This window comes from Mirounga angustirostris, unplaced genomic scaffold (genome assembly GCF_029215605.1).
Source record: "Mirounga angustirostris isolate CCGP_5_RB_7025 unplaced genomic scaffold, mMirAng1.0.hap1 SCAF_7, whole genome shotgun sequence".
NCBI classification, from domain to species: Eukaryota; Metazoa; Chordata; class Mammalia; order Carnivora; family Phocidae; genus Mirounga; species Mirounga angustirostris.
In genome coordinates, this window is record NW_026991715.1 from 133,300,671 (window position 1) to 133,325,595 (window position 24,925).

The 24,925-nt window shown below is 32.9% G+C and overlaps 1 pseudogene; it reads left to right on the top strand.

Annotated features, from left to right (window-relative positions):
- LOC123853512 (tubulin alpha chain-like) overlaps nucleotides 1–20,082 on the top strand; it is a 35,179-nt pseudogene extending 15,097 nt beyond the window's left edge.
- The last annotated feature ends 4,843 nt before the right edge of the window (nucleotides 20,083–24,925 follow it).

Genomic DNA, 24,925 nt, shown 5'->3' on the forward strand with positions numbered 1-24,925 from the left:
TGAAAAATTCAAATCTGTGTATTTCCTTAGCACAGTTTATGTTGTGTTACAAGACTACATTTTATTTTTCAAATGTAATCAGTATTCTCAGGCAGTACAAGACAGTGAACAAAAATAAGATTAATTTTTTTTTTCTCTAAACATCTCTGAGCTTGTACTGTGCTAACCTTTGTAGGAATACACCTCAAAGAAGTTTTATGATGTGATGATTTTCTTGGCGCTTCCTTGTGTAACATAACTTTCAGTTTTAGGCAAGATCATTTTCCAGATACAAATCCCTGAAGGGATAGAGATGGGATAGAGGAGGATTGTTTTACCTATTATTGCAGCCACTCCCTGAGGCCTGCATATTGCATATTTACACATGTGTGATTTATTATGGTTTACTAGTCTCTCTATATATTGTTTACCTTTTACTTGAGTCTAAATCTGTAGATCTCTCTTTTCTCTTCTGCAAGTTGGCGGCCACCTTTGCTTTCTTAGGACCACTCACTTCAATTGGCAGACCACTTCTTGGGACCACCCACTTCATAGCTATGCTTATGAGGAGCTTCCATAAATAAGCACCTTCATATATACCATAGCTTCTGCCCCCCCCCCATAATACCTGACTATTCTCCTGGATGGGAAAGATTAAGGATAAGAGTATGATACAGAAGAGCCTCAGACTGGACCTGGTACAACTGCTTGATAGAGTCCAAAGAATAACACTAAAGTATCTCTAAGCAGTCCACGAGCATAAATAGTTTTCTCCTCAGACCACACAAAAGACTAAATGGGGGTTGATATTGGTAATACTGGGTGTTAGAGGAACTTGCCTCATAAGTTTTGTTTATATAAATGCTCCATAAAAATGAAAACACTGCCATCTATTTATAATATATTGTAGTCAAGTAGAAACCCCATCTTACTCTCATATATGCTCAGAAGAGAGCAGGACTAATTGATATCACATAAATTCTCAGTGGGTCTATGTGCCATACAGTAAACTGAATGTGCATTATAAATTCTACGTAATAATGACTGTAAGAAGTTCAAGAAGTTATCAAGCCTTAGAATAATATGAAGTAAAAACAACTGAAACGGAGACCGTTATATTTAGTTAGGAAGTATAAATTTTAGGCTTAAAAAAAATGTGGAGGTGAGAAAACCAGCTATTCATGTGGGTCTTTGCCTGAAGCTGAAGAGGATCAAGCCAATCAGTTCTGTGCCTCATTTGTAGTAAGATTTTCTTGAAGGGGAATCCCAAACCATGATAAAAGACTGCTCCTGAAGTGACGTAGCTCAGTCTATTCACGAAATGAAAGAAACAAGAGTGTTCTCCACTCAGTAATGAGTAATTTTTTAAAGTAATTCTTTCAAAGTCAAATGTGAATACATCATTCATCACAACCAGGCAGATGTCTAGTTCCATCTGTGTGTGGGGGTGTGTATCATTAATTTCCATCATAGAAGTACATATAAGGGGGGCACCTGGGTGGCTCAGCCAGTTAAGCATCCAACTCTTGGGTTTGGCTGGGGGCATAATCTCATGGATTGTGGGATCAGGCCCTGTGTCAGACTCCACACTCCACGGGAGCTCTGCTTGAAAATTCTCTCCCTCTGCACTTCCCCCAACTCACTCACACCTGTCCTCTTTCTCTGTCTCTCTAAAATAAATAAATAAATCTTTAAAAAAAAAAAAAGAAGTACATACAAGTATTTTGAGAGGTAGCGGTAATGAAAATTTTGAAGAACTGAAAAAATCAAGAGAGTAGAGTTTATAGTTTTTCATTCCTTAGTTGAATGTCTTTAACAATATCATAGGAGATTTTGACAAGAAGCTCTGCAGACAGACAGACAGACACACACACACCCTTATAGTCATGTCTAGACAATGAAATTCATGAAAGCACATATTATTTGGCTCCAAGAGACTTTTGAAGGGCAGTAAAGCAAATGTTATGAGAAAAAATATAAAATATTTTATTTCCTCAATAATGACATATTAAACAAAAACCTTAATATTACTTGTAAAAAATTTAGAATATTTTTAGATAACATCTAAATCTTTAAATATATTCTTAATAGATCATCTCATCTAAACTCCTTACTGCCATATTAAACTGCTACATAATATTCCTAAATATTGTTTATTTAGTCTATGCTTATATTATTCCACTTTTGAAGGCTTATTTATTTCTGACATTTTATTCCATTTTTGGATATAGCTTGATTTTAGAAAACATCCCCATGTAATGATCCTAAAATTCTACTTCTTAGTCAAAATTTTGCTTCTGACACTACAAATTACATGAATATGGCTTTCTCATAAACTCTTCAAATATTAGAGGATGGAGATAGTTACCCCTTGATTATTCATGATGTCAAAATTTTGAGGTTTACCATATATACACCATGTATCATATATACCATATATATGTATAATTATATATATATACATTTATATTCTTTATGAATATAAACATTCATATCTCAGTTCTCAATGTTAAATAAAGCTCTACATTCAAGTAAAGTATTCTGTGCATAATACACAAACAAAATAATCCTACATTTGCTTGATACCATTGTTAAGATGTTCTTAATAAGTTATTTTTCCCACTTAATTGAATCTTATTCCTTCATATATCTCCATGCTTTTTTTCTAATACATGCTTTATTTCCAATATGCCTAAAACATATTAACTATTTCATTTATTGCAAAGTATACTCAACATAATCTAATCCTCCTATGATGAGTCATATTATAAAAGTAAACATCAATTATTATATTAAGTTATACTAAAACATTTTCTTAATTTCCTATACTGCTTAAGTTATAAGTGGTCACTCCTGCTACTGTGGGACCTATATCTAATGAACAGGTTTCTAACCTTAATTGGCTGTTTCTAATATTCTGAGGTCTGAAAATTATATAAGAAAGCTTTTTAGATTGTCTTTAAAATGAAGCAATATCTACTTTGTAAGTGTCTTAGGATGCTGACAGTGGAAAACTCTTTATATACTTTTAATTTGAGAGCTTTGTGATACTTTTTCAATGGTTCAGCACTCAGACAAATTTTACATTTTCTTTTGGTTTTAGAACTATGACAAAAACAGGCTTGTGTTTGAATCCTGGATCCAACCCTCTCTTGCTAAACAAATTGGGCATTCTAAACCCTTAGAGAGTCTCAGCATCCACTTAGAGGAAATAAGAATAATACTATCTACATTTAAGAAATATTTTAAAATTAGGGGCACCCGGGTAGCTCAGTTGGTTAAGCGTCCAACTCTTGATTTTGGCTCAGGTCATGATCTCAAGGTCCTGAGACTGAGCCCTACTCAGCTCCACACTGGGTGTGGAGCCTGCTTAAGATTCTCTCTCTCCTTCTCCCTCTGCCTCTGCCCCCGTGCTCATGTTGTCTTTCTCTCTCAAAAAAAATTAAAAATTAAATGAAGAAAAGAATATGAAGTTCTTAGTAAATTGCATGTAAACTGTAAATACCCAAAAAATTCTATTTACATTTTCTATCCTTTTCTACCTCATCTAAAGCTATAATTATACATACAACTCAACTGAAGTCTATACTGTCACATTTATCTCCATTTATATCTATATTTATGCCTATATCGATATATAAAAGTTTGCAATTGGGAGACATGTAGAAGCAAAACAAACTCAGTAGCATGATGAAGCTCATATCTATATCTTATTAATTTGAAAAAAGGAGACCATAGGTTAGCTCCATGTCATTGGTGGAGAGAAAATATAGGTATACTTAAGAATAAGGAATGATTCAGTGAAATTCACTTAGAGAAGAGGGAATCAAAATAAATAAAATAATTTATATATGGACATTTCTTATTATTGCTCAGAATTTTTATGTGATCTAGGCAAATTTATATAATAAAGATATTCTCAATGACATTCTTATTTTTGCCATTGAAGCTTCAATATTTGCTCTACTTAGTGTCTAATAATCAAATCCAAAAAAAATTCTGTAAATTTTTGAGGAATATCATTGAAGAATATCATTTGAAGATTTCATATGAAGAATATCATTACTGAAGAATATCAGTGATTTCATAAAATTCTTTAAATCCACAAGTTAAAAATTTTCATAAATGTAATAAAAATATGTTAATTTAGAAACAATCATTTAGAGCATTGTATGCGTATGCTATGCATTCTTCCCCTAGACAGGAAAACAGAATGTAATCAAAGAGCATAAATAATATCACAGTAATAGAAAAATCTAAACTATGGATTTAGGATGGTATACTAGTAAAATTAATTAATACTGCTGGTCAAGTTGTAGTAACCATCAAAGCAATGAAAATCACAATACATTTTTTTATTCAGGTCACCATATGCATTGGTTTTATTTAGTTTTATATTCACCACAAAACAAATTTTAACATTTTTTTAAAGATTTTATTTATTTATTTATTTGAGAGAGAGAGAAACAGCATGAGAGGGGATAGGGTCAGAGGGAGAAGCAGGCTCCCTGCTGAGCAGGGAGCCCGATGTGGGACTCGATCCCAGGACTCCAGGATCACAACCTGAGCCGAAGGCAGTCGCTTAACCAACTGACCCACCCAGGCGCCCAAATTTTGACATTTTTATATGGAATCTTTATGCACTACAATCTCAAATAAACTTTTCAATTTTACCTAATGTAAATGTGAATTTCAAGAATAATAATTAAAAAAAATCTTATAATCTCTCAAAGATGTGTTGTAAATTTTTTCCTGCACCTCCTAGGAAATGACCAGAATTGTACTTCAACTTCTTTTTTAATAATTGATAATTTAAAAACAAACCCTTGTAACTTTAAAATTAGTATGTACTCTGATGTTTGTATAAAGTTAAAAGTACAAAAATGGTATATTTTTTAATTTTTTCATAACAAAGAAGAGTCATGAAAAGAAATTTTTCAAGTTTTGCTTTTCAAAAAAACTGTCCCGGGTGCCTGGGTGGCTCAGTTGGTTAAGCGACTGCCTTCAGCTCAGGTCATGATCCCAGGGTCCTGGGATCGAGTCCCGCATCAGGCTCCCTGCTCTGTGGGAAGCCTGCTTCCCCTTCTCCCACTCCCCCTGCTTGTGTTCCCTCTCTCGCTGTGTCTCTCTCTGTCAAATAAATAAATAAAATCTTTAAAAAAAAAAAAACAAAACTGTCCCCAGCACTTCATGAAATACTCAGAAGAAATTTTTAAAAACTATGTTACTTTGTTCTAGGTCAGAGGTTTCATGTATTAGAAAATAAAATATCTTTAAAGCAATATCTGAGTTATGCCATTTGAAAATTTTTTATCGGCTGGAATTAGGCCAATACATGACTTGAATTTTAGGCTGAAGTTTGCTTCTAACTATGTATCCTTGGAAACAAAAAAAGTTCCCCCAAAGATCTCAAATTTCCCTACAAAAGTTATGAGTTTAACTAGATCATCTATAAAATGTATGTCAATACTAAAAATGTAGTGCTATATTTAACTATAACTTAGTTTTCCAGAGCTCACATTTTGACATTTAAATAGCCAAACGCTAAATCGTGGTGTGCTTTTGTGCTTATCATGACAAATGGCTTTTTTATAAGGATCATAATTTAAAATATTTATAAGTCTTCACCATTTTAATAAACTACTTACTTGATTGCACTATCCAGATATAATTTAAGTAGAATATGGAAACATGGATTTCATTTAATAACTAATTGTTAAACTTGTTGAAAGTGACAGTATGTACTTTTAACCACAGAGCAAATTAGTTCTATTTTGGGTGGTGTATTCTGTGGTCCACTTAGAGATCATAAGACACTTTACATAAATTTCATCATTTGACTAAATCTTTTTGCCACTACTTTCTCTTAAATGATAATAAAAAGCTAGAACAAGAAATAGAAATTGTTGATTAATACAGAAATGCCAGGAAAGATGGATTAAATTAACAAATTACAGATTCAACAAAGAGAAAACCAAGAGCAAATGACTGGACTTAAACCTACTTATGATAATAAATGCATCAAAATAAGTAGTCTAGTTAAAAGACAAAGATTAAAAGACTGGATAAAAGACTTAATTCAGTGCTGCTTACAGGAAACACACTAAAATTTAAAGAAATAATCAATCAATCAATCACAGACAGGATGAAAAGAGAATATGGAAAAGATACACCAACTAAAAACTAACCAAAGAATGGCTTAGCTATATTAATACCAAGCAAACATATTTAAACACAAGGGGTATCGCAAAAAATCAAGACTGAAGTCACCCAATGAAAACATATCAAGTCCCCTACACTAATAACGTATCTTCAAAATATATAAGCATTGACATAAGTGAAGAGCACTAAATTAGATCACAAAATGTGTAAGAAATTTAATAGTAAAGATAAGAGCAGGAATAAGTAAACTAGAAACCATACAAATAAACAAAGCTAAGATTATATCTCCAAATAAATTAATAAATTGGATAAACTCTTAAAAGACATGAAAATTCAAAACCCACATAAAATTCTTTTTTAAAAGAGATACCACTAAAAAATAAATAAATACATAAATGTATAAATACATAAAATAGATATCACTGGGTGCCTGGGTGGCTCAGTTGGTTAAGCAAATGCCTTCGGCTCAGGTCATGATCCCGGAACCCTGGGATCGAGTCCCACATCAGGCTCCCGGCTCAGCAGGGAGCCTGCTTCTCCCTCTGGCCCGCTCCCCTCTCATGCTGTCTCTCTCTCTCTCTCTCTCTCTCTCTCTCTTAAATAAATAAATAAATAAATAAATAAATAAATAAATAAATAAATAAAATCTTTAAAAAAAAGTTTGTTTTTTTTTTTTAATTTTATTTATTTATTCATGAGAGACAGAGAGAGAGAGAGGCAGAGGGAGAAGCAGGCTCCCAAGGAGCAGGGAGCCCGATGTGGGACTCGATCCCAGGACCCCGAGATCATGACCCGAGCCGAAGGCAGACGCCCAACCATCTGAGCCACCCAGGCGCCCCAAAAAAAAGTTTTAAAATAGATATCACTAACACAATATAGATATCCAAAAGACAGTAATTGGATATTCTGAAAAAGTTTATCTCAATTAAATTTTAAAGATTAAATAAAATCATAAATTCCCTGATAAAATTTGCAAGCATTATCACAAACAGAACTAAAATAACTGGAATAGAACTATGAATATTAAAAAACTTGAATCCATAATTTAAAATACTTATGCAAAAAGAAATCCCCAGCCACAGATGGTATCACTTAAATGAGAATGCATACCAACAATTCATAAAAAAAAACCTTTCAAAGAATATAAAATACAAAAATACTTCCAAACTCCTTTATTTAATAAATAATGAACTCGACACCAAAATTTAAGAGTGCTACAAGTGAGGATAATTGCAAAGTGATATTTCTCACAAAAATACACCAAATAATTTTAAGTAACAACACTAGCAAATAAAATCCAGCAATATTTAAAAAGGATACTACATCATAACTAAAGTTTATTCGTGAACTGTAAGCTAATTTGACACTTAGAAATCACTGAATATAATTTACTAAAATGACAGTACAAAGGAAAAAATAATCATTTATTCTGATGCAGGAAATCATTTGATAAAATTCAACACTTATCCTGGGTTTAAAAAATTACTCAAACTGGGAATTAAAGAGACATTTTCTGATGAAGAATATACACAAAAATAATCTACATTAAATATAATATTCAATACTGAAATATTAAATTACTTCTTACTGAGGTTAAGAGCAAGCCAAGGATGGTCAATTTCACTACATATATTTAAGATAGTACTAGAAAGCCTAGGTGGTGCAGTAGCATACATGGAGTGCTTAATATTTAAAGCTGGCTATTGTAAGTTAAAGATGCATATGGTAAACCCTTAAGTAACCATTAAAAATTAAAATAAAGAAGCTAGCTAAGAAGCCATTAAGGAGTTAAAAAGGAATTCCAAAACTGCTCTAAATCAAAACTATGGAATAACAAATCAGATAAATAACCAAGTGGGAGACTTAAACCCAGTCAAAATAATAACTTCTTATGTAAATGGTCTAAATGTGAAATAAAAGATAAAAAGTACCAGACCAGATTAAAACATCGACAGATGAACGGATAAAGAAGATGTGGTATATATATACACACACACACAATGGAATATTATGCAACCATCAAAAGGAATGAGATCTTGCCATTTGCAACGACGTGGATGGAACTGGAGGGTATTATGCTGAGCGAAATAAGTCAAATAGAGAAAGACATGTATCATATGACCTCACCAATATGAGGAATTCTTAATCTCAGGAAACAAACTGAGGGTTGCTGGAGTGGGGGGTGGGGTGGGAGGGATGGGGTGACTGGGTGATAGACACTGGGGAGGGTATGTGCTCTGGTAAGCGCTATGAATTGTGCAAGACTGTTGAATCTCAGATCTGTACCTCTGAAACAAATAATGCAATATATGTTAAGAAAAAAAAAAAAAGAAGATAGCAGGAGGGGAAGAATGAAGGGGGGGAAATCGGAGGGGTAGATGAACCATGAGAGACGATGGACTCTGAAAAACAAATTGAGGGTTCTAGAGGAGAGGGAGGTGGGAGGATGGGTTAGCCTGGTGATGGGTATTAAAGAGGGCACGTTCTGCATGGAGCACTGGGTGTTATATACAAACAATGAATTGTGGAACACTGCATCAAAAACTAATGATGTAATGTATGGTGGTTAACATAACAATAAAAAATTTAAAAAAATAAAACAAAACGCACATCAAATAAAAAGAGAAAAACTCAGAAAATAAGAAAGACTTGCCTAGTGATTTTATGAAGCTAGGAATTTTCTGGACTTTTGTGAAGACAAAATGAGATAGCTCAAAATTTTTAAGATGTAAGTTTCTCCAAGTTAACCTATAGATTCTAAGCAATGTGAATTTAAGCATATGAATCATAACTTTTTTTGAAATGGCAAGAACTTGTAAGTGATAAACATTAGATGAGATCATCTTGAATGAAAATAGAAGAATTGGAGAACTTATAATACTATATTTAAGGAAATACTATAAAGTTAAATGTAAGATACACTGTGATATTGACATGAGAATGAACAAATACAAGAATAGAATAGAAAAAAATTGTTCAAATAGATCCACACACATATATCACTGGATTTGTAACAAACATGGTATTATAGGTGGAAAATGATCTTATTAATAAACATTTAGATGTCTATAAAAATGTTGAATCTTGACTCTACATTGTGTCTCAAAAAGAATTAATTCAAAATGGGTCACAGACCTAAATAAAAAATCTGAATCTGTAAAGCTTCTAGAAGAAAACATAGGAGTATTTCTATTTGATCATGCTATAGGTAACAATTTTTTAAACAGTACATAAAACAGTAAAATAATCACAATGATGAAAAATACTAAACTGAACTCTATTAATAGGAAGAATTCTGATTCATCAAACATTCATTAATAAAGTGCATTGGCAAACCAAAGGTTGAGAAAGGTATGTGAGCAATAATTCATATTTCAAAAATTCACATTTTAAAATGTACAATTCAATAGTTTTTACTATATTCACAATGCTCGACCACCAACAACATCTCATTTAAAAAGTTTTCATCAACACAAAAAGAAACCTTTGCCCATTATCACTTACTCTCCAGTCCCCACTACCTGCAGCCACTGGTAACGACTGATCTACACATGTCAGCAAATTTGCCTCTTCAGGATACTTCATGTAAATGGAATCCTACAATATATGGATTTTTTTTTTCTCAAGTTTTTATTTAAATTCCAGTTAGTTAACAAACAGTGCAATTTAGTTTCAGGTGCAGAATCTAGTGATTCATCACTTACATACAAAACCCAGGGCTCATTACATCAAGTGCCCTCCTTAATACCCGTTGCCCATTTAACCTATACCCCTCTAACCTCCTCTCCAGTAATTCTCAGTGTGTTCTCTATAGTTAGTTAAGAGTCTGTTTTCTGGAATACCTCTCTTTTTCTCCCCTATGTTCATCTGTTTTGTTTCTTAAATTTCACATATGAGTGAAATCATAGGGTATTTGTCTCTCTGACTGATTTATTTCACCTAGCACAATATACTCTAGCTCCATCCATGTCCTTGCAAATGGCAAGATTTCAATCTTTTTGATGGCTGAGTAATTTTCCATTGTACATATACACCACTTCTTTACCCATTCATCAGCTGATGGATATTTGGGTTCTTTCCATAATGTGGCTATTGCCAATAATGCTGCTATAAACATCAGGGTACATGTATCCCCTTGAATCTGTATTTTTGTATTCTTTGGGTAAATACCAAGTAGTACAAATGCTGGATTATAGGGTAATTCTATTTTTAATTTTTTGAGGAACCTCCATATATTTTTCAGAGCAGCTGCACCAGTTTGCATTCCCACCAACAGTGCAAGAGGGTTCCCCTTTCTCCACATCCTTGTCAACATCTGCTGTTTGCTGTGTTAAATTTTATCCATTCTGACAGGTGTGAGGTGATATCTCATTGTAGTTTTGATTTGTATTTCCCTGATAATGAGTGATGTGGAGCACCTCTTCATATGTCTGTTAGCCATCTAGATGTCTTCTTTGGCAAAATGTCTATTCATGTCTTTTGCCCATTTTTTAACTGGATTATTTGTTTTTTGGGTTTTGAGTTTGATAATTTCTTTATATATTTTGGATACTAACTTTTCATTAGATACATCATTTGCAAATACATTCTCCCATTCTGAAGGTTGCCTTTTAGTTTTGCTGATTGTTTCCTCCACTGGGCAGGGCTTTTTAGGTTGACAAAGTCACAATAGCTTATTTTTCCTTTTGTTTCCCTTGCCTGAGAGATGTATTTAGTAAGAAGTTGTTATGGCCACTGTCAAAGAGGTTACGGCCTGTGTTCTCCTCTAGGATTTTGGTGGTTTGTGTCTCTCATTTAGGTGTTTAATCCATTTTGAGTTTATTTTCGTCTATGATGTAAGAAAGTGGTCCAGTTTCATTCTTTCGCATGTGGCTGTCCAGTTTTCCTAACACCATTATTGAAGAGACTGTCTTTTATCCATTGGATATTCTTTCCTGCTTTGTCAAAGATTCATTGACCATAGAGTTGTGAGTCCATTTCTAGGTTTTCTATTCTGTTCCATTGATCTATCTGTCTGTTTCTGTGCCAGTACCATACTGTCTTGATCACTACAGCTTTTAATATAATTTGAAGTCCAGAATTGTGATGCCTCCAGCTCTGCTTTTTTCTTTTTCTTTTCTTTTTTTTTTTTTCAAGATTACTTTGGCTATTCAGGGTGTTTTGTGGTTCCATACAAATTTTCGGGATGTTTGTTCTAGCTCTGTCAATAATGCTGGTGGTATTTTGATAGGGATTGCATTAAATGTGTAGCTTACTTTGAATAGTATAGACATTTTAACCATATTTGTCTTCCAATCCATGAGCATGGGATGTTTTTCCATTTCTTTGTGTCCTCTTCAATTTCTTTCAACAGAATTTTATAGTTCTGAGAGTACCAGTCTTTCAACTCCTGGTTTAGTTTATTCTTAGAAATTTTATTGCTTTTGGTGCAACTAAATTAGGTAACTAATTTAAAGTATTTAGCTTCTTAGTGAGTGGAATTGTGTCTCTCAAAAAATATGTTCAAGTTCTAACCCCCAGTACCTGTGAATGTGACCTTATTTGAAATAGGGTCTTGCAGGGCAATTAAGTTGAAATCATACCATATTAGGGTGGGCCCTAACTCCAAAGATGTGTCCTTGAAATAAGATGAGAGAACATGGAGACACAGGGAGGAAGGCCGTGTGAAGATGGGAGGCAGAGATTGGGTATGCATCTACAAACCAAGAAATGTCAAGGATTGTTGATTTTGGGGCGCCTGGGTGGCTCAGCTGGTTAAGCGGCTGCCTTCGGCTCAGGTCATGATCCTGGAGTCCCGGGATCGAGTCCCACATCGGGCTCCCTGCTCGGCGGGGAGTCTGCTTCTCCCTCTGACCCTCCTCCTTCTCATGCTCTCTGTCTCTCATTCTCTCTGTCTCAAATAAATAAATAAAATCTTAAAAAAAAAAAAAGGATTGTTGATTTTTGTACATTGATCTTGATTTTTTTTTTACCTCCCTAAACTTGTATGTTAATTCTAGTAGGGTTTTTGTTTATTTGTTGCTTTTTGTTTGGGGGGGGGGGGGGTTGTTTTTAGTGAATTCCTTCAAATTTTGTTTTGTTTTTAGTGAATTCCTTCAAATTTTCAATATACTAGATCATGTTATCTATGGAGACAGTTTTATTTCTTCATTTCCAATTGGTATAACTATCATCTCTTTTTCTGGTCTAATGGCCCGGAATAAAACCTCTAGTATAATGTTAAGTATAAGTGGCAAGAATAGACATCTTGGTCTTGTTTCTCATCTTATTGGGGAAGCATTCAGTCTTTCACCATTATGTGTGATGTTAGTTGTGGCTTATTCAGAGAAGCAGATTTTTTGGTTGAGAAAATTGCCTTCTATGCCCAGTTTGGTTAGTGTTTTTATCATGAAAACATGTTGGATTTTATCATGTGCTTTTCTGCATCTATTAAGATAATCATGATTTTTTTCCTTTATTCTCTACTATCGTGTATTGCATTAAATGATTTTCCTATGTTAGACCAACTTTGCAGTGCTGAGATAAAATCCCACTTGGTCATGTTGTATAATCCTTTTACAAAGGGCTGGATCAGGGTTGGTAGTACATTAATGCGTAGTTAGTTAATTTGTCTGTATACTGTTTTTATAGTATTTTTCTACAATTCTATTTCTATCAATTTAGTTGTGATGATCTGCTTTCATTTCTGATATTGTTCACTTTTTTTTTGACATTCTTGTTAAAGGTTTGTCATATTTGTTGATATTTTCAAACAGGAAACTTTTCGTTTCATTGATATTATGTAATAATTGTCTATGATCTATTCTACCTATTTGTGATCTAATAATCTTTATTATTTTCTTCTGTTGGGTTTAATTTGGTCATCTTAGTCTTAAGCTTTCTTAAGGTTTTTGGTTACATTGTGGAATTTATATCTTTTTAAATTTAGGTATTTATCTCTGCAAATTTCCCTTTAAAATATTGCTTAGGTTGTATCACATAACTATTGGCGTGTCACATTTTTGTTCTTATTCATCTAAAAAAAGTACTATTTTTCTGAATACCTTGTGGTCTCTTCCTTGAAACACTCTTTATTTAGGAACTTGTTTTTTAATTTCCATACATTTGTGAATTTCCCAACTTACCTTCTGCTTTTATTTCTAATTTAATTATGCTATGTTTGGAAAATATATTTGGTATGTTTTCACTTTTTTTTTTTAATTTACCAAGGCTTGTCTCATGGCCTAAACTATGGCCTAGAGAATGTTTTATATGCATTTGTAAAAAAATGTGTATTCTGCATTGTTGGGTAGAGTGTTCCATAGACACCTGTTAGGTCTAAGAGGTTTATTGTATTTTCAATAGTGTATCTAGGAATCACTTAAAGTCTCTTGAATTTTTGACATATAATTTTGCTGGATATAAAATTCATCACAGGTAGTCTGTATCCTTCAGTTATTTTAATATGTCATCTATCACATTTGGCCTTCCTTATTTCTGATAAGTCAGCTCTTAATTTTACTGAGTATCTTTTGAACCTGAAGAGTCAGTCATCTTCCTCTTATTTTCAAGAATGTCTCTTAATCTCTCAACAGTTTGAGTATAATGTGATTAATTCAGGGTGTCTTTGAATTTATCCTACTTGGAATTTGATGAACCTCTTGCATTTCCAGATTAGCACTTTTCATTAAATACTAAGCAAAAGCAGAAGGAGAACATTCACCCTTCCTCTACCTTTTCATTCTACTCAAGCTCTAAATGAATTGGATGATGCCCACAGGCACTGGTGAAGGAAATCTTTACTCCGTCCGTCTACTGATTCAAATGCTAATCTCTTCTAGAAACACCCTCACAAAAATGCCCAGAATTAATTTGTTTACCAGCTATCTGGGCATCCTTTAGTCCAGTCATATTAACACACACAGCAATAACCATCACAATAGATATCTTCTCAAGTAAACTGTAAGCTCCTTTTGGTCACAGCTATGTTTATTTTGTCATACACAAAGCATGTACTTAAATATGTGTTGAATAAGTAAATGAGTAGATTAAATTAAGTTTGGCAACTTAATAATATATACTGAATCCTGGAAAATACTGAAAATAAGCTCATTTTTAGTGAGCAAAATTTTCAGTGGGTACAAATAGGTTTCAGAAAAATTCCTTTCATATTAATAGATTCAAATAAGTTTTCTGCTGATAACATGTTTCCAATTTCATAAGGCTTATTAACTTGCTTTTTATGATAAAAGTAATAAATATGTTTGGTAGGAAAAAGCCAATTTTATTATTGCCATTATTTATGTTTTACTGTATGAGAGGCTCCTTTCTTTTCAGTATCACAAACTATCAATGTCTCAGTAAGTTAAATCTGTCCTCTGTCCAGTGTTTCTCACCTTTATCTATTACTCTAACAAGTTCAAATAGTCACAAGTTTTTTGGTTATTAAAATAAATTTTATATAAATAAAATATATAAATGTTTACTTCATGGAAAAGATGTGATTAGATAACATCATATTTAAGATTAAGCGTATGGTAATATATGGCATGAAACCTGTACAACATATCAACAAAATACAGGACACATAAAAAAGTTCAGTTCTACTGTAAGACTAAAGAATGATAACTGATGCTCACTGTGATAAACTAAGGAATGGCATGATCCTAAAAGAATGTGTGGGGTTTTTTTGGGGAAAAAAAATGGGCAGGGATGAAATGTTGAATGTTTACCCTTATGCTAAATCATATTAGAGAAAAAGGAACTTGTAGTTTGGGGTCTGCTTCTTCTACTTGACAAGTGAAACGTCACTAAGTGTTCCTGAATTGTAGTTTCTTTATCTATACAATAAAATAAAATATATAAAATAATTATAAAGATAACTTCAAAAGATTTATGTGAATAGAAAAATATTTAACAATATTAATTTTAACATGCAACTACTACAATCAGCAGCACACATTGTTGATAATTTATTAGGTCTTTCCATTTATTATCTCATTTTCCCCTCATACATACCGTATTAGACATGTCCTATATTTTTGCTTGTTATAAAGGATGAACCTGAATTCTACTGAGATCATATAAGCTGCTCTTGAACACACAATTCTACCTTTTGGGCAAGAATTTCAATGCATGCAGTTTGAAGTCTTTACTCTTAACTATAATATGTAACATGTGAAAACTCTTTATTAGTAGCTTAATCATTTGTACAATCTTTCTCACTTATCCTGCATAAACAGAAGCTTCAGCATATTCATAATATATAAATGCAAAGCTAAGTCAGTAAGCACCTTTTTTTTTTTTTTTCTAAAGCTTGGCAAGGTTCAGCTGCAGTAATACAAATCAATTTGGAGTATCATTCTAATGGCAGCAAGAATCTCCAAGTGAATGGAAAATTACAAGTGTTGGATTTATTCCATTTACCAAATGAAAACTACAGTGTTGTCTTCTTCTTAGTATAGAGAGATCCAATAAAAATAGTTCATTCTGCAATGCCAAGCACTGCTTTCTGGACAATTACAGTACCAACTCTTCCCTTCTAACTGTATATTGTAGGTTTTATGTACCGACCAATCTAGACTATTTACTTCACTTAGAACTTCTCCTGCCAAAAAAACACATTTTGTGCATAAATGGCTTCAATCTGGGAAGCCATCCAAAAGAAGCTGTCCAGGTGAATAACAGTGTGATTTACATGCAGGTGCAAAACATAAAACTAGAAATAGTTTGAAAATGCTAACTAAAGATATGGAGTAGAATTAAGTTAACTAGACAGGTATATCACTTTTCTTCTGGTATTTTAAACACCCTAGAAATGTTCTATTTTTGTTTTATTATTGTTATTTTTAGATTTACAATAATGCATCTTCCTTTAAGGTTTGCTTATGCACTTGATTTTTAGTAAAATAGATATTAGAGAAATGACTCATAGTCATACAATATCTTATGGTAAAAAATACTGTGGAGTGAGAAAGATCTTTCCTGCTTGACTAAAAAGAGAATCACTCCCAGGAAATATTTTCAAATACCTAAAAATATAAGGCAATTTTTCTCTATTTTCATCTTCTCAGCCCTTCACACAACTATGATTTTGTTTGTTTGTTTACTAATAGCATGCTGCATAAACCAACCATATAAATCATCAACAAACCAAAATTAGGAAAAAAGACCACAGGTTGTGCAAGAAGTTCAAAATACATCTACCTACACTATTGCCCCTAGATCATTACAGAAATTTTAAAAAAATTATGACCACAGAAACTATGAAATAAAGAATCATAGTTTGAGAGATGCAGACGTTTTATGTGTTTCTTTCCTTTGTCTTGGGTACTCTTTTAAGTTCTGGTTGGCTAACAGTAGTAGCAGGGATGTACAAAAGCTGATGGGGACATCCAATGACTGGTATTTTAGTGACAGCACCAACAGATACTAAAAATGGAAACTTAAGAGCATTGAATCTTAATTTTATTAGAAAATCATTCTTCCACTGACTACCCTTTAAATCTGTTACAAGAGTAAAGTGATTTAATAGTTATAAGACTTTATTTTTATAAAATGGAATTGTAAATGGGTTTTGCAGGAATAAAAGGAAAAGCACTTTAAAATTATCTAATGAATAACTAATGATTTAAAAAGTGTTACTAGCAAGTATCTTAGAACCTCCAGGTACTATAACATTTTTTTTTTTTTATAGATTCCTATTTGAGAGATTTAACAACAGTGGTTCTAATATGTTAAACAAAATGTGACAAAATCTTTCCTAAATATGAGAACTAAAAACATATGAAATATATGTATTTTTGGCTCTGTGTGGCCACTGCTGTATTCCAAGTATTTCAAACAAACAGTAAATATAAAAGTTTTGTATGAAAAAATAGCCTTAATATTTCTCTTGTAGCCTAATTATTTCTCTAATAAGTAGATGAACATTGTCCATAATCAGTCTTTCCTGAATATCAGATAAATTGCTAATTTTATAGTTAACCATGCTTGAATTTACACTTTATTTCTGGCACATATTGAAGTCTGTGACCTTGGATAAGGCACATAACTGTTTGAATCTCCTTCTCTTCATTTATAATAGTTAAGAGGCCATAGAAAATAGATATAAGAGAGAAGAGAATTAGGAGAAGAAAAAGGAAGGTAATTCAGAAATAAATGGAGACAGAAATTAAAACTACATGAACCCTAAGCCTTTGGCTTATAAATTTTTTTAACAATATATTTTTATCCTAGTTGATGACAGGACTCAAAGGGAAAGTTTTATGATGAAAATCACTATGTAAATTTAGTTTTGCCCTTTTCTACAAATGATTTTTAATCTAATAATATTATGTATATATATTCACATTCCTGTGAATTACTCTGATAGAATGTGACTTGTATTTTCATGGCTTACTTATTAATTAGTAATTGATAAAGTACAGATATGATTTTGATACTTTATCTAAATTCCTAACCCTGAAATTTGATCATTTTTCTCCAATAATTCTTGTGCATTAACCAACTATATTGTATTTTTAATGCTTAGTTGGATAACCATCAGTAGGGCTTACAAGAAAGTACTGATTAAGTCACTAAAAAATAAAAATTGTTTTAAGCAAATATTAGGCAAGTATTCATTACATAATAGTGGTCCTGGTACTATGGGCAATTGAGTAAATGTGTAAGTGATGGCTTCCAAAGGAACATCTGGTAATTTTAGATAAAAGATCTGGTAATAAATGGAGTTAGATTTGCATAAAGATTCTGAGAATTCACCTGGGCTCAAAAGGAATTGAATAGGAAGAGGGAAGAAGGGGATACTATATATGAATGGAATCAGGTTAAATTGCTATTTTCAGAAGTAGACACTTCTATATTTGGAAGTATCTGCTTTAGTGATCTACAGAATTAGGGAAATGTGTAAGGTTAAAGTAATTGTTTTATACTATACACTATATATATATATTTTATTAACCTCTGGTAGAAATATAATGGCCATCTCTCTATAGTCAGTAAACACAGCATCATAAATGCTTTCCATATTCTCATTAACATAAAGTATAAAACACAATTACCATAAAATAAAACTTTAAAAATTTTACAAATATTTAAAGCATAAAAAGTATAATATAAAGTGAAATTCCCCAGCAAAAGAACTGCTCCCAAAATAAGTTTTCAATCATGTTCATGGTATGCTTCTACAATATTTCCTATTATATACACATACCTGCAAGGGCATGTGATTTTACAAAAAATACTCCTACTACGTAGTATTCCAATATGTGAAAATATGATTAATTAAATCAATTAGACTATTAGAATTTATTATTATAAATTATGACATTAATTGTTCATTCAGAGTATGATCTACATTAATCTGTGGAATCTCGAGAAATACTTATACATACACTTACACAGGATACATTTTAATCATGAAATTACAAAGTTTATGTGTATTCCATAAATAAATAGATATTACTGGGGCACCTGCCTTTGCTTCAGGTCATGATCTCAGGGTCCGGGGATCAAGCCCCGCATCGGGCTCTCTGCTCAGCGGGCTCTCTGCTCAGTGGGAAGTCTGCTTCTCCCTCTCCCTCTGTGCTCTCTCTCTCTCTCAAATAAATAAAATCTTTAAAAAAAGTAGATATTGCCAAATTCCCCTTAAGGCATATGTTAACAATTAGAAATCTCATCAAGTCTGTTACAGTGTGTTTTCTCCTCATTATTGATATTTAACAATATATTTTTAAATATTTTCTAAAATGATACTCAAACACTAGTATAAAATGAATGCTATCATTTTAATGTCTCTATTTTTCATCACATTTCACTTCTTTACCCATGTTTATTTACCAATTTTTTCTTCTGCTATAAATTACCTTTTAATATCTTTGTACATACACTATTCTGCTATCTTTTTATTACTGATTTGTTGGCTATGAACATTATTTTCTTTTTAACATGTATGAAAAATAATCATGTAAATTTGACATGTAGTTTTTTTTTTTTAATGGAAACCATTCTCTAGTGAGAGTTTGTAATCTGACAGTTTTTGCCTTCATACCAAAAAAACTTCCCTAAGACACTATTCTTCTTTTTAATATTTTTTTTTGGCTTTGCTCTCTAAGTAAATTACTGTTATATGAACTTTAGTGAAATTGTTTAAATTGTTAGGCAATGGGTTAAATATAAAGTACTGTATATTACTACTGTCCAGTGATTCAAAATGCTAAATTTATTATATGTTAAATTTAGATAGATAGATAGATAGATAGATAGATAGATAGATAGATAGATGATAGATAGATAGATAGATAGGTCAAATTATGTTCTCCATCACTGCTTCACTCAGATTTGATGGAGCCCTGAATGTTGATCTGACAGAATTCCAGACTAACCTGGTAACCTATCCCCATATCCACTTCCCTCTGGCCACATGGGTTCCTGTCTTCTCTGCTGAGAAAGTCTATTATGAACAGCTTTCTGTAGCAGAGATCACCAATGCATGCTTAGAGCAAGCCAACCAGATGGTGAAATGTGACCCTCACCATGGTAAATACGGGGCTTGCTGCTTGTTGTACCATGGCGATGTGGTTCCCAAAGATGTCAGTGCTGCCATGGCCACCATCAAGACCAAGCATACCATACAGTTTGTGGACTGGTGCCCCACAGGCTTCAAAACTGGCATTAATTACCCACCTCCCACTGTGGCATCTGGTGGAGCCCTGGCCAAAGTAGAGTGAGTTGTGTGCATGCTGAGCAACAGTGTTGCCTTTGCTGAGGTCTGGGCTTGCCTGGACCACAAGTTTGACCTGATGTATGCCAAGTGTGACTTTGTTCACTGGTATGTGGGTGGGGCATGGAGGAAGGGAGTTTTCTGAGGCCCGTGAGGACATGGCTGCCCTTGAGAAGGAATATGAGGAGGCTGGGGTGGATTTTGTTGAAGGAGAGGGTGAAGAAGGAGAGGAATGCTAATTAAAAAATGTCACAAAGGTGCTGCTTTTACAAGGAAGCATATTCTGTTTTAAACATCGAAAATTGTGCTCTGATCAGTTAATTTGTATGTAGCAGTGTATTCTCTCATATGTAATTACTAACTTATGCTTTAAAACATACCACTTTGTTACAGACCCAAGCTGTCCATTTCCCTGATGGGTTTGAATAAAATATTGCCTGTCTTAAATGAAAATAAATAAATAAATAAATAAATAAATAAATAAATAAATAAATAAAATATTCTCAGTAACTTTTATCAGTTTGAAATACTGTATAATAAATATGGTAAATTGTATGTCCCTTCTGCATTTAGCATTACACATGACTATCTGGAGAGGTTAAGTATGACATAAGATTGATGTCGTTGTTTGTCAGAATCTGAGTAAAATTTTGGAAAGCAGACTTAGATGCCCTCCTAGAGGAACACATTTTTGTTCAAATTAAGGGCAGTGGGGACATGAGAGGACTTTCAGGTAAGACAGAGCAGGTATGGTAAAATGCAAATATGGCCATAAGTCGTTCCTTTCTTTATACTCTTGCCCTTTGGTAATACTAACCCTGAGGTTGGCCATGGGAAATACCATGGACAAAGGAAAAGTGGAAAACATAAGGCAAGCAGGGCTTTGAAAGGCATTTCTCTTGTTACATTTTAGACCTTTCTACCATTATGTCATTAAGCCTGGGTAAGCCTGTTTCATCAATCTGATGTCCTGTTGGCAGATGGTTATGTTATTGACAGACAACAGAGCACCAACACAGATTGAGCTTAGTTCCAAAACACCAGAAAAAATTCTCAGCCAAATCCAGACAAATTGACAAGCCACAAACTCATAAACTAAATGGTAGTTGTTTTAAGACATTAGATTTGGGGCAAAAAGTTTGGGGTCGAATAACTGTTATGCACGAAGAGCTAACTTATAGAACACAAAATAATAAATGTGATGGGCTAATGAAAGCATTTATGTTATGTCTATTCTTATACACTGATTTAAATCAAAAAAATTATTAAAAATTAAACTCCATGTTTAGAAATGAGATATAAAAATATTTTATATCTAAATCCTTCATTGCTAATTTTATCTTATTCATAAATAGCATTTTTAGGTTCATTTACATTACACTCATTTCTGTTTGCTAATATACACATCAAATAATATCTTAATTGACCTATTAAATTTAGTATATAACTTAGGTACAAATCTACCTGGTTTTTAATGATTCTAGCAAACTACAAAACCACTTTGGTGATTAAATATTGTAACTATCAGTAATTTAATCTTGTATATCATTCTATGTAGAGAAATTAACCCAAATACACACATTTTAAATGATTATTCCTGAAGAAGTTAAATAAACCTATTTATATAGACTTGGAAGACAATTTAATATATGGATTTAACATTAAAATTGTGTTTAATTATATCAAGAATTATATTTAATCACAAACTCTACCAGCATGATAAACAATAATAAATGACAAGGAGTAATTTGTATTAAAATCCTATAAAATAAAAATAAAAAATGCTCATGGTGGTTTTTAAAGTTCACTAAAATAACAATTGAATAATTTTTATACAAGTATATTTTTCTTTGAGATTTGTCTGTCTTTCATTTTTCTGCTTGCTTTTCTTCCTTCTTTATTCTACACTTACTGCTTATCTTCCCCTTCTTTTCCTTTCTCTCTCTCTCTCTCTCTCTCTCAGTCTCTCTCAATTCTAAGCTAATTGCTTCTAGATGATCCTTTTTTTCTCTATCTCCAGAGATAGGTAAGTAAATTATTTCTTAGAAGTGCTGCTATTTTGTATCCTCAATACTAAACAAATTAAATCATTAGTGATTATCATGTTTCCACTCAACAATGTGTATTTTGGGGGCTAAAGAAGTCTTATAGGTTGAATTTATAAACGAGAAACTCCAATGCTCAAAGTAAACTAGGCTCCATTAGGGTGACAAGACACCCTTCAGTTCTTGAAGGCTTATCTGCAATCTAGGATCTTTAGATGTAGGTTTACAGAGTGTGACAGAGGAATGTATACCTGTAATGAAGAAGGAATAAAAGGAGATGAGGCAGGCAGTCTCTTGACTTGGTAAGAACTGAAGTTGTAATTTAAGGTGAGAGTAAGCTGTTGACCAGCAGGTTGCTCCAGGACCTTAAGCACTTTCCTCAACTTTATTTTTTCACTGGTATTTAGGTAGTCTAATCTAATCTTTTTTACTAATAGTAACTCTTGTAATTCTTTTTTAAAAAGTAAAAATCACATGCTTACAGATATGCTATCTATTCCTGTTTCTTCCAAATATTTGATCTATAAATGCTGGAATTTTATCTGGTATTAAAAAGATATAATTTCACAGTATCACTTTATGTTTTGAAGTTTACATGGCTAAACACTCATCTAATCATAGGAAAATGGAAGATTTTTACCTTTCAGTGACTATAAATTCTATTCAATTTACAAATTCTAATTATTAGAATTTAATAATTTAATAATTTAATATACAGAGGTCCCTAGTTAAATAATACTTGGAGTTGATTTAGCTCCATATATTTTTTTAAAAACTTTATTTATTTATTTGACACAGAGAGACACAGCGGGAGAGGGAACACAAGCAGGGGGAGTGGGAGAGGGAGAAGCAGGTTTCCCGCCGAGCAGGGAGTCTGATGTCGGGCTCCATCCCAGGACCCTGGGATCATGACCTGAGCTGAAGGTGATGCTTAATGACTGAGCCACCCAGGCACCCTGTTAACTCTGTATTTTTAAAGATGTTTACAATAACTAAAATAAAATTTAAAACTAAAATAACCAGAGTGTACTGGGGCATATGTGTAATCTAATATAGTCAAATTCATAGAAACAGAGAGTAGAAAGATGTTTGACAAATAGGGGGAAATGGGGAGCTGATAGTCAAAGAATACAAAGTTACAGTTATGCAAGATAAATAATTCTGTTGATTTTCTATATAGTGTTTATAGTTAACAATAATTATTGTACTCCTAAAATTTACTAAAAGGGTAGATATTGTGGTAAGTGTTATAACTACATATAATAATAATAAAAACAACACCAATAATAATAAATAGTAATTTCAAGGGGGCAGGATGAAACGTTAGGGGATGATGTATATGTGTATGACCTTGACGGTGCTGATGGTTTCACAGATGTATATTTCTCCTCAAACTCATCTAACTGTATACATTAAATACATACTGCTTTTACATATCAAGCATACCTCAATAAAGTGATTTAAAAACTAAATTATTGTGGCTGTTTTCACACTATCGAGCTATTGATGAATTTTAACATGTTTAGATCATCTCTCACACACACAGCCCACACACACAAATAGTTTATACTGGCTAGAAAATAATTATGGATTATATGCATCTACTTCAGTTTAAAATATCAAGAGACCTTGCATGCATTCAATGTTCATCATCATTAGCCATCAGGGAAATTCCAATCAAAACCACATTGAGATACCACCTTACACCAGTTAGAATGGCAAAAATGGACAGGGAGAGAAACAATATGAGATCTGCTGGGCCGGCCAGGATTTGAAGAACCAGATGTTGGAGAGGATGTGGAGAAAGGGGAACCCTCTTACACTGTTGGTGGGAATGCAAGTTGGTACAGCCACTTTGGAAAACAGTGTGGAGGTTCCTCAAAAATTTAAAAATAGAGCTACCCTATGAGCCAGCAATTTCACTACTGGGTATTTACCCCAAAGACACAGATGTAGTGAAAAGAAGGGCCATATGCCCCTCAGTGTTCATAGCAGCAATGTCCGCAATAGCCAAACTGTGGCAAGAGCCGAGATGCCCTTCAACAGATGAATGGATAAAGAAGATGTGGTCCATATATACAATGGAATATTACTCAGCCATCAGAAAGGATGAATTCCCAACTTTTACATCAACATGGATGGGACTGGAGGAGATTATGTTAAGTGAAATAGGTCAAGCAGAGAAAGTCAATTATCATATGGTTTCACTTATTTGTGGAACATAAGGAATAGCATGGAGGACATTAGGAGAAGGAAGGGAAAAATGAGGGGGGGGGATTGGAGGGAGAGATGAACCATGAGAGACTATGGACTCTGAGAAACAAACAGGGTTTTAGAGGGGAGGGTGGAGGGGGAATTGGTTAGCCCGGTGATGGGTATTAAGGAGGGCACGTACTGCATGGAGCACTGGGTGTTATACGAAAACAATGGATCCTGGATCACCACATCAAAAACCAATGATGTATGGTGACTAACATAACCTAATAAAATTTTTTTAAAAATAAATAAATGTTATAAATATGACACTGACTAGGCACAATTAATAACAAAATTTCCATCTTGGAAAAATTAGATAGAGAGATCTAGCTAACCTATAAACCAAAGGAAAAATATACTCTAAAAATACAGAGAAAAGGAAAGGATAAAGATCATAAGAGAGACAACAGCAGGCATATAAAATTCAGAGCAGACATAAATCTACAAATAACCAGAACCCCAGAAGTAAAAAAAAAAAAAATATTAATGAAATTACAAATATAAAGATATTGGTAAAATAGAACTAAGATTCTTAGACCTAAAACAAATCAGAAAACAAGTTTGGAAGATGCATATTTTTGGAGCAGGGAAGGAATCAAAAACATATATTGTATTTTTAAATAAAAAATTTAAGAGTGAAGGAAATATCTAAGGACTTCAGTAACAAACGGACTGATTTTTTATTGGTGAAATCTGCAAAAATCACTTGCCATTTATTACACTGTCTACCAAATTTTGCAAATTATAGATTCCATTTGAAAAGATGAGACACTTGTCATTT